The sequence below is a fragment of the Coenobita brevimanus genome, chromosome 59 (genome assembly GCF_032717465.1).
Source record: "Coenobita brevimanus isolate Jiangsu-jjx chromosome 59, ASM3271746v2, whole genome shotgun sequence".
Classification (NCBI taxonomy): domain Eukaryota; kingdom Metazoa; phylum Arthropoda; class Malacostraca; order Decapoda; family Coenobitidae; genus Coenobita; species Coenobita brevimanus.
Window position 1 is genome coordinate 15,432,428 of NC_137012.1, and position 15,161 is coordinate 15,447,588.

Here is a 15,161-nt window from a genome sequence, read left to right on the forward strand (position 1 = left end):
ATCACTGACATCTGGTCCAGAAATTCCATTGCAGCATCCTTAAGGCTAGTAGTAAGCTGCACTTCCCTCTGCCTATCATCCCAACCATTCTGATCAGCAAGTAACTCAAACTGTGCACAGTAAGTTTCCCAAGATAACCATAAAATTCCTGAGATTTTTTTTTAATTGGACCCCTATTATAGCCATGCAGTTCACTGGTTTGGGGCCTAAAAATGGCATCATAATTAAGGCCAGGACTTAAAGCTTCTGGATTCTTATTATTCAACCCTGTAATGGTACCTTCAGATGCCTGGGATCTGTCAGGATTCACATTACACTGTCCATTCCTTTCACATGCTCCCTGAACATTAACCTGAGGCTTAGCAGTGCAATATTTCTTTACAACCTCCATTTTCTCACCAATTAACTTTACATGGTCAACTACACGCTTCAACTGGTTTAATACATGCTGTCTGCACTCCGCCACTATTCCTTCACTAATCTTTAGCTGCTTGTCTACATGCTGTTTACGCTCCATCACATTATTGCTTACCTCATATAGCTGCTGCTCTAGCTTGGCATCTACTTCCTTCTTAAGCTGTTGCTGTTCTTCCTTCATTTCCCCCATGAATGCATCTAGCTATCCTTGCACCCTCAATTGTACTTCGCTCTGTTGTTCCTGTAATGCCTCCTGAAGCTGTTCATATCGTTCTTTCTGTTCTTTATTCTGTGCCTGCAATTGTTCTTTGATTTTGTTCTTCTGTGCCTGTAATAGATTCACAATTGTTGCCAGAGACATTTCCTCTTCTTGCCCAGCTCGAGACCTTGTCTGCACACCTTCTGCTTCCATGTCGAAGGTTAGCCTCACTGCAGTCCTTAATAATCCCACTCCTGGCACCAGTGTTATGTCCCTGTCCCACACTGCCACAGGCTCCAACAGCAGCAATTCAGTACAGGAAGGACGTTGCCTAGTGAATTGTTCTTCCTATGGTCAGCCTTTACTGTAGGTGTACAGTACACAAGATCAGCCCAGGCATCGTAAACACTGGCTTCTTAAGTTCACTGTCATTATTTTCCAAACAATTACACTAAATGCTTCCCAACTTCACTTCACTATTCTAACAAATACTGGAGCTATAAAAAACTTTCTTAACTGCAATTACACTTAATGCTTGACAACATTTCACTATTTTCACAAGTACCGGTGATATACAAACATCAGTAACACTTCACTGTTTGCCAACAACACTTCACTGTTTTCACAAGTACCGAAAATATACAAACTTCACTGCACAGACACAGCGCTGCACTCAAACTGAACTAAAAACCAACTGAACTTCCTCTAGTTCGTTCGTTCGTTCAAAGATTTCCTGCAACTTTATTGCAGGCCGGGCCATATATTAGCCCGGTCAGTGGGGTATGGGCTGTTTAAAAAAACAGTAAGTGGGGAGAACAGGACCTAGGGATTACCTAGCACACACGTCCTGTCTCCTGGCGGGCTTTGTGGTGTGTGTGTTCCTCTAGTCTCTTCCCCATCCTTATATAAGCTTGCGTTACTCGAGACTTCCTAGCACAAACTCGACGGGGCAACAGTTAACAGTTACCAACTAGGAGACATCAAAACATGCCCGAGTTTTCTTACATTACATAACTCTGTAAATTATTTAGCATACAAACTTAAATAAAATTACATAATTTAACAATCACATAAATAAAACATTATAGAGAAAAAGAGCACGAAAATTAATGCATAACTTACAAAACAACTACGCTCACCAACGGGAGGCAAACTGGCAACTCTAACTCGTACCAGAGCCTATGGTAAACATTGGGAAACGTCGAGAAGCTTCTTGACCACCTAACTGGCGAATCTCGCTTCTTAACAATATTCTTACAAGGCAACTGTACATCAGTGCTTCTACACTTTATTTCTGCGTTTGTGAGCAAACTACTTTCACGTAGTAAGGCCCAGCAGAAGTTTCCAATCATGTGGGGATTGAATCGGCCTTGGTTTCGGGTCTTCATGACGGCAGTTTCCTGGTGGAACCCGTCGCCATATTCGTCACTGACCTCGCTAGCATTCGATGCGAAAAGGTCTGGATATGAATGGAAACAGTGTGTCTTGAGTGACATCCAACCACCAAGGCATGGTAACGCTTCAACATCTTAACCACATCTTCATAATTCGATGGTAAAAAAATTTACTAAATAGTTCTTAGTAAGAGTCACGACATTCTCAAGCATACTTTTCCAGCTCAGTTAGGCACCTTAGAACTTCCTGATCATCGAGAGCAAAAGGAATATGAAGACTTGCAAACACATGCCTTTGTTTTGGCTTCAAGTACAGTGCCTTCGAGCTTCGTTAACAAGTAATGGACGCCAGCACCATGTTGACCCATGGCCTTCACAATGTTCTTTATCAAACTAAGTTTTAGATATACTGAAGATAAGAACACTTTCTCAGGCTCCCCAAGAGATTTATGAAAACATTAAAACCGTCCAGGAATCTGTCTTTCGTGTTGGACATTCTTTTTGTTTATGATGCTTGCTGTCTCCTCTGCTAACTCATAGACAAAGAAAACACGTGTGTAACCTTCTTGAAGTCTTTGAAACATTTAGCTCACCTTCAGGTCTCCACGGATGTTCCACCGATGTATTTCGTAATCTACATTGTGGTAGTTATTGAGGTACGTCATTTTGAGAGAGCTTTATTTCTTTGTAATGCCACAGTTGGGAGTTGGGACGGATTTTCCCACGTTTAAGATTTTCCATGGGTATGCTGGTTCTCAAAAACTGGACGTGCCAGGTTGGATTGCCATTACATTCGAGTTTTGCAATCATGTTGCTTTTAATCACCAGTGTACCCCAGAACCAAGAAACTTTTGAAAAATTGTCGACCAGTGTTACCATACCCTCCTCTATGAAACCATACAGGAAAAAACAGATTTACTCTGCCCGTGATGGAGTCAGCGATCCATTAACAGAGGTAGAGATTTATATCATTAGCCAGGGATGAGTAATGATCTAAATAAAATCATGTGAATTCCTGTGAGACCTGCAAAAAGTTTGGCATGAAACAGTCGGCTTCAAGAATTTCCAGCACGACCATGGCAGAAGCCTGGACTGAACTTGTTTAACAATGGAAAATGAACTATGTACTTGCAAAAGATTACTACTCAACATTTACTTAAGTTGTGTGTAACAGATCTGCAGTCAAACACCATCATTAAGATATGCAAAGGCCACTTTAGAAGGTATGGCATTCCAGAAGTGGTGGTGTCTGACACAGAGGGACACACTTTCTTGAAGCAAATATCAAGAATTTGATGTTCATAAGTGGGAGAGCAACTGTCTGTATTCCAACAAACATCAGATGGTTTTGTTCTACTGAGAGTGATGCATAGTGGAGTTGGTGGAGGATTAGTGCCCCTCCCTGTAAAACAATTAACTCTAAGCCATTGGCCACCCCGTCTGGGATACATGGCGTCTGGCAATGAATGAATGAATGAATGCTCAAAAGTGGACATTGAAGCGTGTCATGTCATCACTATATCGTCAGTCTAATGGAAAGGCTAAAAATGCTGTTAAGATAATCAAAAACATCTTACTGAAGGCCAAAGACAGTAAGACAAATGCAATAGTGGCTCTTTTGGAATGGAGGAATACACCACCACCATGAGTTTGACTCATGCACAACGATTCCTTGTCCAGTGAACTCGGACAACCTTGCCAGTGCCAGAAGGAAAGTTAATGCCAGAAATCATAAGAGGAGTACCAGAGATGCAAGACAGAAAATTGATGAAACAAGCTATTATTACAACCAATCAAGTAAAGGTCTGATTCCGTTAAAGCCTGGAGGTGAGGTATATGCACAGCCTGTGAATGGAGTGAAGATTTGGAGGAAAGCTTTTTTTTTTTTTTTTTTTTTTTTTTTAATGCGAGTAAGAAGAAAACAAAGGCCAGGAGCCCACAAACAATTCCTTCCAAGAAAAAAACAAAAACAATACAAAAGTGAGCCATATTCAAGATCTGTTCATTTTCAGATGCCTGGACACACTGCGTTTGAATGACTGGAGATCACAGGAAGTAGGAAATACAGACAGAGGGAGACAGTTCCAGAGTTGATCTGTTGCATAAATGAAGGACTGGGAGTAATGGTTAACTCTTGCATTAGGGAGTTGGACAGAAAAGGGATGAGAGTTTGCTGCTAGATAGGTGCTTCGTGCCCGTCATAGAGGTGGAGGGATGAAAGCAGACAGTTCAGAGAAGCAGTGACCATTGAAGTAGTGATAGAAAAGAGATAAAGATGCAACAGTTCGGCGAAGAGACAGAGGTTGAAGGGAGCCAGTAAGAGGAGGGGAGTTAATGAGACGAAAAGCCTTTGACTCCACCCTACTGAGAAGGGCTATATGTGAGGAGCCTCCCACACATGAGAGTTGTACTCTACACAGGGGTGAATAAAACCCGTGTATAAAGTCAACAACTGTGCAGGGGTAAAGAAGGTACGGAGTCAGTTTAGCACGCCCAATCTCTTGAAAGCTGATTTTACAAGAAATGAAGTATGATCTTTCCATGTTAAATCCCGAGTGAATGAAACCCCAAGCATGTTTAAGGATGATGCAGGCTTGAGTTGGATATTATTAAACATTAGTGTGTACTCCTGTGGATGATTTTATCGGGTTGATAGGTGTAAAAACTGAGTCTTTGATGCATTAAAACAACAAGATTATTTTTACCCCAGTCAGAGATACGAACCATGTCAGACACTAGGTGTGCCATAGCCTCATCCTTTGTTTGTTGAAGTAACTGCCGGGATGGGCGTTGCGGGAATCGAATGGAAAGGTGAAGGGTGGAATCATCAATGTACAAGTGGATAGGGTTATATGTACAGCTTAGAAGATCATTGATGAATAAAAGGAAGAGGGTTGGTGATAGGACAGAGCCCTGAGGAACACCAATGTTGATAGATCTAGGAGAAGAACAATGGCCGTCTATAACAGCGGCTATAGAATGACCAGAAAGGAAACTGTAGATGAAGGCACAGATAGAAGGATAGAAACCTTTAGAGGGCAGTTTGGAAATTTAAGATTTATGCCAGGCTCGATCGAAAGCCTTTGAGATGTCAAGTACAATGGCAAAGCTGTCACCAAAGTCCCGAAAGGAGGATGACTAGGAGTCAGAAAGGTAGGCGAGAAGATCGGCAGTGGAGCATCCCTGACGGAACCCATACTGACGATCAGAAAATAGGTTGTGATAGGAAAGATGCTTAAAATTTTTCTGTTAATAGACTCGAAAAATTTTGAGACACAGGATGTTAAAGCAATTGGACGATAGTTAGAGGGTTGGGAATGGTTACCCTTCTTTGGAATTGGCTGAATGAGAGCAAACTTCCAGCAAGAAGGAAAGGTACAAGTTGAAAGACAAAGGCAAGAAGTGTTTACTTAGGCAGGGTATAACCACAGAGACCCAGTTCTTGAGGACAACAGGAGGGACCCCATCAGGCCCATATGCCTTGTTAGTATTGAGGCCAGTGATGGCAGAAAATACATCAGTTGAAAAAAATTTAATGTCAGCCATGAGGAAGTCAAAGGGAAGAAGTGATGGAGGAACAGCACTGGAATCGTCCAATGTGGAATTGGAGGAGAAAGTCTGAGCGAAGAGATCTGCTTTAACAGTAGAAGAAATAGCCACAGAGCCATCTGAGTAGAAAAAGAGGAGAGAAGGACGATGAGGCAAAATTGTTAAAAAGGTTTTGGGCAAGGTGCCAGAAGAAGCGGGAAGAATTCGAGTTGGAAAGTTGAGAGCATTTAGTACGGATGAAATTGTTTTCAGCAGAGCGAAGAACAGATTTAGCACGATTCTGGGCAGAGACATAAAAAAGATGTGATTCAGGGGTGGGTTGGCTCCGGTACCTTTTATAGGCCCTCTCCTAGTTGCGGACAGCATTAGAACAAGCGTGATTACCCCAAGGCTTTCTTGCATTAGTCAAAGGATATGAGTAAGGAATGTATGCTTCCATTCCCGAGAGAATAACCTCCGTAATGCATAAGGCACACTCAGATGGCTCCCGGCCATGGAAGCAATAATCATTCCAGGGAAAATCGAAGAAGTACTGCCTGAGGGCCTCCCAATCTGCAGCTCCAAAATGCCACAGTCGATGTTTCTTTGGAGGATCTGCAGGCCGTACCAGAGCGACAGGACAGGTTAAGGTAATAAAGTTGTGATCAGAGGAGCCCAACGGAGAGGAAAGATTAACAGCATAGGAAGAAGGATTCGTTGTAAGGAAGAGATCATGTATGTTGGAGCTCTCTTCAAGGCGGTCAGGGATACGGGTAGGGTGCTGTACAAGCTGCTATAGGACGTTAAGGATAGAAAAGATGTAAACTTGTTCACCAGGTGGATCAGTGAATGGAGAGGAGAGCCAAAGATGATGGTGAACATTGAAGTCTCCTAGAATGGAGATTTCAGAGAAAAGAGAAATGGATAGAAAGTGTTCCATTGTAGAAGTAAGATAGTTAAAGAATTTTTGATAGTCAGTAGAATTAGGGGATAAGTAAACAGTGCAGATATATTTAGTCAGAGAATGACAGGAGAGCCGAAGCCAGAGAGCAGGGAATTCAGAAGAATCAAGTTCAGGAACACGAGAGCAAGATAAGTTGTTGCTTACATATACACAACAGTCACCTTTGGCTTTGCAATGAGTATAGAGAAAGTAGGAGGATACAGAAAAGGGTTTGCTGTCAGTAGCCTCAGACAGCTGAGTCTCGGTAAGGAAGAGAAGGTGAGGTTTAGAGGAGGAGAGGTGATGTTCAACAGAAAGTTAGAGGAAAGGCCACGAATGTTGCAGAAGTGAAGAAGAAGTGGGTCAGACAGTGGTTCCAGGTAGCTCTTAGAGTCGTCACCGGCAGAACAGCGGATGGTGGGGGCATTTATGGTCCCTCCCCCTTTGGGACTTCGAGGCGTCATTAATATGCTCCATTTTAATTTTCTAATTTTGAAAAGGAAGTGTAGTGTGTAGTGTGCATGTAGTTTGGTGTTGACACTTAGAGAAACATGTATTAGAGAGCCTGCTGGCCTATTCTCTTGAAAAAGTTCGAGTAACTCGATGATCATTTAAAGCCAAGGTGGATAGGAATGAATATGTGAGAAAAAGAAAATTCCTGCAGATTACCACCAATAAGATAATAACGGGTGATGAGGATATCACAGACTATGTAGGCGATCAAGATGAGTTCACAGCTAATGAAGACCAAGGCCAACAGCATGAGAAAGACTCAGAGGAGGGTCCAGGACAACTGTGCAGAGATGCTGAGCATCAAGAAACAGTAATATGGATAAGAAGTGGCCGAGTGGTCAGGAGACTGGAGGCCTGTCATATTTAATGATTATGCTACTGGAAACTAATTACGAGTGAGGGCGAAGCCCTCGTGAGTCGCTCGTCCAGTAGTGGCAGTTTCTCACATATGAGCGGCCCAACCCGGCCCGGCTTACCGTAACGCTTTTGAGAAGCTTGCATCTCAGCAACCACAGGGCCAGTCACTGCGTGGTTTGCACCTTATGATAGCCCAGTTCTTTAAGATTTATTTTTGACAGGTTTCATCACACCGCCGTGGTGCACGTGACACGTGACACAGGTGCAGCATGTCGAAAATCTTCAAAAGAGGGCCACAGGCCAGACAGTTTGTCATAAAAATATGAAATTTGGTAGGTGGACAGGCATCAATATACTCTAGGCATCTACTCGGGGTGTAAGGCGACATTACAATGCTTTCGGATTTAAATGGCCTCGCTCGTACCTGGCTGACAAAGGCATTTGATTGGTATCATATTGGTAGAGTAGGGTGTACACGTAGACTGTATCATGCAGGTTTGCTCACTGTACATATTATTCTGTGTTACTTTTCAGTTTTTATAATGATCTGCTCGGCACAAATTACTTTCGATTTCAAAGTCCTTGAGTATTTTTTTTTTTTTTTTTTGAAACAGAAGTTTAACAGAGGATGGGAAAACAAACTAAATTAAAAAATATTCCATTCACCAGGTTACAATTACTTGTCACATATATACTGGTATACTCATTACGTACTTATTTTTCAAAGGAAAGTGAGATGTAACAATGTTACAAATTATTGTTGTTATTATAGCAAAAATCATTCAGAAGAGTATTTAGATTTGTTTATACTGTCCAGATAGTGATCCATTATCATCATCATCATCGTCATCATCATCATCATCATCATCATCATCATCATCATCAGCCAATGGAAATGTAAGAATTTAAATTCATCCGTTTACACACGAGGCTAGCTCAGACACACATCCTGTCTTTAAGTTGGCTGCTAAATCTTGTTAATTATAGAAGGATTACTCAACTATACACATCTCTTTGAAGAAAAAGCAGCTGTGGACCAATGTCCACAACGTTATAGTAGCCATTTACTGTAGTGCATTTTTGTACCTCTACCACCATGTTATTATTAGCTACAAAGGGTCCGATGACTTTATGGATTGGTGGGGCGGGCAGGGCGGGTCGGATGGGTGGACAGGTTTGAAAGGATGGGTGGGTGTGGAGGAGCAGGGTGGGTGGGGGTGGATGAGCTGGGTTGGGTGGGTGTGTTGGGGCAGCGTGGGTGTGTAGGTGGGCAAGATGGGTGCGTAAATGGGTGGGCAGGGTGGGTGGGTGGATGGGTAGGGTAGGCGGGTGAGTGGGTGAGGAGGGCAGGTGAGTGAGTGGGCAAGCAGGGTGGGGTTAAAGGTGGGTGGGTGGGTGAGCAGGGTGAGTGGGAAGGGTTAGTGGGTGGGTGGGTTAGTGGGAAAATAGGTCTAAGGCAGGAATAGGTCCACGGGGGATATATCCCTTGGGAAATGGGCCCAAAGAGGGACATGGGTTTAGTGGGCAAAATGGGACCCCGGTGGTCATCTCCCACAAAGGCAGTGGCCAGCCAGGGTCCCAGGTATGCACGATCATGGGGCTGTACCCGAGCAACGTCGGGTACCCCTGCTATGAACATATAAGAACATAAGAACATAACAAGAGAGGATAACTGCAGTAGGCCGGTTGGCCCATGCTAGGCAGCTCCTAGAAGAGTAACTGAACTACTAGAATGAGATAAGGATAGCAAAGAAGAAGGCTCTCCCCCGCCCTCCAAACCCTCCAGCCGAAGCCGGCAGGAAAAAGTCAGAAAGAACACCACGCCGTATAGAAAAACTGGCGTGGACATTTTACAGGAAAGTGTGAAAGGAGAATAGAGACTATCATAGTGTAACCTGAAAAGAAAAAAATTATGAATTAGTATTGGTTATAAGATTTTCGTCATTCTATATCCACCCCTCATTTGTCATATGCTTATCTAGCCTATGCTTGAAACTCTCAATGGAAGAGGCAGCAACTACTTTACTAGGTAGCTTATTCCATTCGTCTACTACTCTATTACCAAACCAATTTCTACCGATTTCCTTACTGAAACAGAATTTTTCTAGTTTGAAACCATTATTTCTAGTTCTATCCTGTATGCTCACTTTAAGTACCTTGCTAATATCTCCCTTATTTATACCATTCATCCACTTAAACACCTCAATTAAGTCTCGCCTTACTCTACGCCTCTCTAGCGAATGCAGACTTAGTCTTTTCAGTCTGTCTTCATATGACAGGTTCCGGACGTCATGTGTCATTTTAGTCATTCTTCTCTGTACATTTTCTAACGAATTAATATCCATTCTATGCTAAGGACACCAAAATTGTACTGCGTAGTCTATATGTGGCCTTACTAATGCTAGATAATGTTTCAGTATTACTTTAGATGATCTATTGCTCACGCTTCTCGAAATAAATCCTAGGACCCTATTTGCTTTATTTCTCGCATTAATACACTGTTGCCTTGGTGTAAGGTCGTTACTAATCATAACTCCTAGATCTCTCTCGCATTCCGATTCGCTAATTTCTTTGTTATCTAAGCTGTATTTAGTATCTCCAATGGTCTTGCCTACGTTAAGTACTTTACATTTTTCAACTTTAAATTCCATTTGCCAAGTTTTAGGCCATTTGGACAATGTAACGAGGTCTTTTTGTAAGTTATGGCAATCGTCAGTCGAGTTAATGATACGCCCTATTTTTGTATCGTCGGCAAATTTGCTGATGCTGCTATTGACTCCTAAGTCTAGATCATTTATATATATGATAAATAATAAGGGACCGAGTACTGAACCCTGTGGTACACCGCTAGTTACTAATCCCCAGTCCGACTTAGTTCCATTTATTAATACTCTCTGCTTTCGTCCTTTCAGCCAGGATTCTATCCATTTTAAGATATCGCCGTCTATACCGTGTGCTCGAACCTTTCTAACTAACCTTTCGTGTGGGACCCTATCAAAAGCTTTACTAAAGTCCAGATAAATAACATCGTAAGCTTTATCGCTATCTACTGCCTCATAGACCTCCGAGTAGAATGACAACAAATTTGTGAGGCAGGATCGTCCTTGCCTGAATCCGTGCTGACTTTCGTTTATAAGATTAAATCTTTCTAAGTGTTCTCTAATCTTATTTGCCAAAATTGACTCTAACATTTTTCCTACTATTGACGTTAAACTTATCGGACGATAATTCGACGCAGCTGATTTATCACCCTTTTTAAAGATGGGCACTACGTTTGCGGTTTTCCACGCCTCTGGAACTTCTCCTGAACTTAAAGAGTCATTAAATAACGTTAAAAGTGGCTGACATAATTCTTTTTTGGTTTCTTTTATAATTTTTGCATATATATTGTCCGGACCTGGCGATTTTTGAGGTTTTAACTTATTAATTTCTTTCAATACGTCCTCCTTACTAATGGTTATTTTACTAAGAATATTTTCCGTATTCTCATGGTAAATATTTGCTGCTTGAAGGACCAGGCCTAGATTTTCCTTGGTGAATACTGATATGAAATAATTATTTAGGATGGAGCACATTTCTTTATCTTCACTGGTAATGTCACCTGATTCTGTTCTCAGTGGTCCTATCCTATCTTTATTTTTCGTAGGGTACATTTGATAAAAACCCTTGGGGTTTTCTTTTGATTCACTAGCAACCTTAGTTTCATAACTTCTCTTTGCTTTTCTTATCTCCCTCTTTACTTCTCTATTTAAAATCGTGTATCGGTTACGTAAGTGTTCCTCTCCACGTTTTATTTTTCTATATATTCCTTTCCTTTGGCCTGTGAGAGATTTTAATCTGTTGTTTAACCATCTTGGTTCTGAATTATTAGTTCTAAACGGTTTTGAAGGAATATATCTATCTTGGCCTCCGTGTATTATATTTATTAACTCGTTATACTTCTCACTGGTTGAACGTCTGTTTGGTACTGGAGCTGAGTTAATTTCCGTCACTTGGACTACATTCCTATCTACCACCTCCCCCCTCACAGACACCTGACGGACATCCCCACGTGTTTCCTGCGCCTGACCTATGACCTGGGGTTCCCCACTGACCTGGCATTCCCTCAAATAGCTAATCTCCCTGTGGAATACCGTTCGAAAATAAGCTCTTAAGCCATCGAAATCTCCTAGACGAAAATTAGGAACGGTGGAGGTGTTTTCAGTGGAACAGACATCCCCAAATAAATCTGAACTTAATTTCTTCATGATCGCTATTACCAAGTCGTCCACCAACCTCTATATCACTTATGATATTTTCTTTATTAGCTAAAACCAAATCTAGTATATTATTACCTCTGGTGGGCTCCCTGATATACTGATAAAGGAAATTATCCTGTACTACCTCTAGAAATTCCTCTGACTCTGCATCTCCTGTCTGATTTCTCCAATCTATCCTTGGCAGATTAAGGTCCCCTACAATTATTACTAAGCTGGACTCTGATGCTTTCCTTATTTCCTCCCAGAGGTATTTACTATCAGCTCTACTTAATTTAGGAGATCTGTAAATTGCTCCTAAGACTAATTTCTCCCTATTGTTACTAATTTCAACCCAGACACTTTCTGTGTCCCTATTTACTTTAATGTCTGCTTTATTGTAAAAGTTTAATGAATCCTTTACATAAATAGCTACCCCTCCCCCCTTTCTTCCCTGACGGTTTGACACAAAAATATTATAGCCTTTTATCTGATATTCTGCTAAAAATTCTCGAGTGTCTGTATTCATCCAAGTTTCACTAATAACGGCAATGTCTATTTTCTCTGTACAAATTAAAACCCTCAGTTCATCCATTTTATTACGTAAACTTCGGCTGTTTGTGTAGTACACTTTCAGATTATTACGAGTAGTTATGCCTCTACCTTGGCATTTACTGTTATTTATTTTATTACTAACTGGGAAACTCTTTACTTTACTAATATAACAATTTTTTGTACTATCGCTTATCGCCCTTCTATCATCGCTTGTTCCATCATCTATCATCGCCTGCTCAATTTGAGGTGCCTGAGTGGATGTATCTACACTATTGGTTGAACTTTTGTTCTTAGTTTTGCAAGCATCGATGCATCTATCCAAACATGGTAATAATGATTTCTGAGTGTAGTTGCTGCAACTTCCTGTACACCTACTTCTCAACCTCGAAAAAATCCCTCCAACTCCCTATCTATCATTCCAGCTAAAACAGTAACTCCCTGCCTGCTAAGATGAGTCCCATCCCAACTATACAAGGGACTCCGTCCATAAAACCGGTCCCAGCTGTCTATGAAACATATTGCATTATCTTTGCAATACCTTTCAAGGCGGCAATTAAACCCTATTGCCCTGCTCAACCACTCTCTTCCAACCCGCCACCTTGGTAAAACACCAAGCACTACAGGGATTCCTTCCCTCTCCCTAACCTTTTCTAACATCAACTTGTACCTTTGCCACAGTACCTCACTCTTACGGCTACTAATATCATTGCCTCCTACACTGAGGCACACAGTGGGTTTGTCACCACTATCCTTTACGATATTTGAATTTTTTCTACCACATTAGCCACCCTGGCCCCTGGAAGACACACATGTTTAGCGAGTGGAGTATACATGGCCCTGTTCAGATATCTCACCTGGGAGTCTCCAACAACAGCAACATTTTTCTTACCTTTCTTGTTCTGTTTATACTTACCTGTACTGGAAGTTCTCTCACCGTCTTTCTCCTCTACTTCCCTCTCTGCCATCCCTTCACATTCGTCCCGTAGTGCGTCGAATGCATTAGTTGTCTTAACTTCCGTTTGCTTTTTAAGAGTGAACTTCGTTGCACCCTTGTTAACTAGTGTCCAACCTTCAGCCTTTTTCTCTCTCTCCTCCAACATCTCCTCCAACAATTCCCTCATCTGTGACTTCTCCTGCCTGAGAATTTGTACCTCCCGCTTCAGTTTGAGAAGTTCCTCCTTTAATTCAAGGTAGTCTTTTTCAATACCTGCAATGGGGACACAGCTGTCTGCCGAGGAAGCCATTACGCACAAATTCACACGAGGTAGCACACACTATCACGGGTCACTACGGGTCACCACAACACACACTCTCGCGGATCACTAGCACAGCACTATCGCTGATCACTACAACACACTAACACAACCACTATCACAGATCACTAAAGCACACTAGCACAACATTACCACAGGTGTGCTGATGTGCCATGAAGGGTAACTTGTTGATAGCTGACCTCTTCGGGTACGGATAGGTTATGTAGATTTTTATGGCTTTGGGACAGATGGAGATGAACTGCACTGCTTGTTTTTCTGCCTGTATTAATCAGTCCATCTTTTCATACAGAAAGCCTGTACTCGAGTTCCAAATATGAGTCACTGACCTTGGCTAACGCTTGACTGCCGGCTGAACGTAAGCCAGAGGCCAGATTCGCAGACGACCTTAGAGTCAGTTCACAGTCATAACTTTTTTTTGTTTCTGCAGGAGGGACAACGAAAGGGAATGCTGACTCTTTCCTTGTCTCTTGTTCTTCCTGCAAAACATACAAATCACCACGGGGTATTGATGGATAGTACACTTGTGAATCCCTCCACATGTGATAAGGAGAGTGTTGTGCCGTGACCAGCAGCGTCACTTGGTGGCATAGCCACGACAAGGATGACATTAAGCTCAGGAAGCTCGTCATGTGTTTTGTACTTTATGTTGACACGATTTTACAGAACTAAGGTTCCCTAGTTGTGATGGGGTTAATGAAGGCTGTGTTTCACACCTTCACTTCACAAAATCTTTGCTGAGCCGAATAAATTGTCAGGAGATGTTACAAATAAAGAAAGATGGTGTCCTGTGACTGATGTGATTATCTGGCAATTAGTGTAATTATGTGTGACAGTGATATGATTGTTACCTTTACTTTGAGACTGAAATTACAGCATACAAGTATAGCCACTACAGTCAGACAGAGCTTTACTAAACTGAAATGAATCGTCTGGTGTTAGTGAGAGGGAAATAAAAATTCCTTATAATGATGGGCTAACTACAGTAGAAGCCATCTCACGATGGGATCTCAACACCAGTGTAGCCGGAAAGTTTTTCCTCGGTACATAATTATGCACCTTCGTTTTTTACCTGACTCAAATTCAGGATGTAAAACACACACAAACAAAGTCAGAGCCAACGCAACCGAAAACATTACCACTCCGTTCGCTTTGCAACGCGGGTGGTAAGCAAACGGAGTGGTAATGTTTTCAGTTGTGAGTTTGGCTGGCTGGCTTTGTTTGTGTGTGGATAAACAAGTTATCTCATGAACGACTTGAGCTATCAACATGAAACTTTCAGGACATCAAGATATGGCCAAATCTTGGACAAGTTCGAAAATGGGCTCTAGGGGTCAAGGTCAAGGTCACCAAAGTCAACTAGGTGATCTTTGGCTGGCATTTTGGTGACCTTAACCTTGACCCCGAGTGCCAATTTTCGAACTCGTCCAGGATTTTGTCCATATCTTGATACCCTGAGAGTTTCATAATGATAGCTCAAGCCATTCACGAGATATCATATTTACCCACACCCTCCATTCGGCAAAAGCGACCATGCAGTATTAAATTGCAACTTCAGGATTGCATATGACAGAGTTAACAGTAATGAAAGTTACAAAAAGAGCCTTAACTACAAAAAGGGCAGCTATCATGACCTAAAAATTACTTCTTAGAAATAGATTGGGAAAAGAGCTTAGAGGAAAAGATTTGAATGTTATACATAGAAAATTCTGTGAACTTTATGAAATAGGAGTCCAGAATTACATCCCT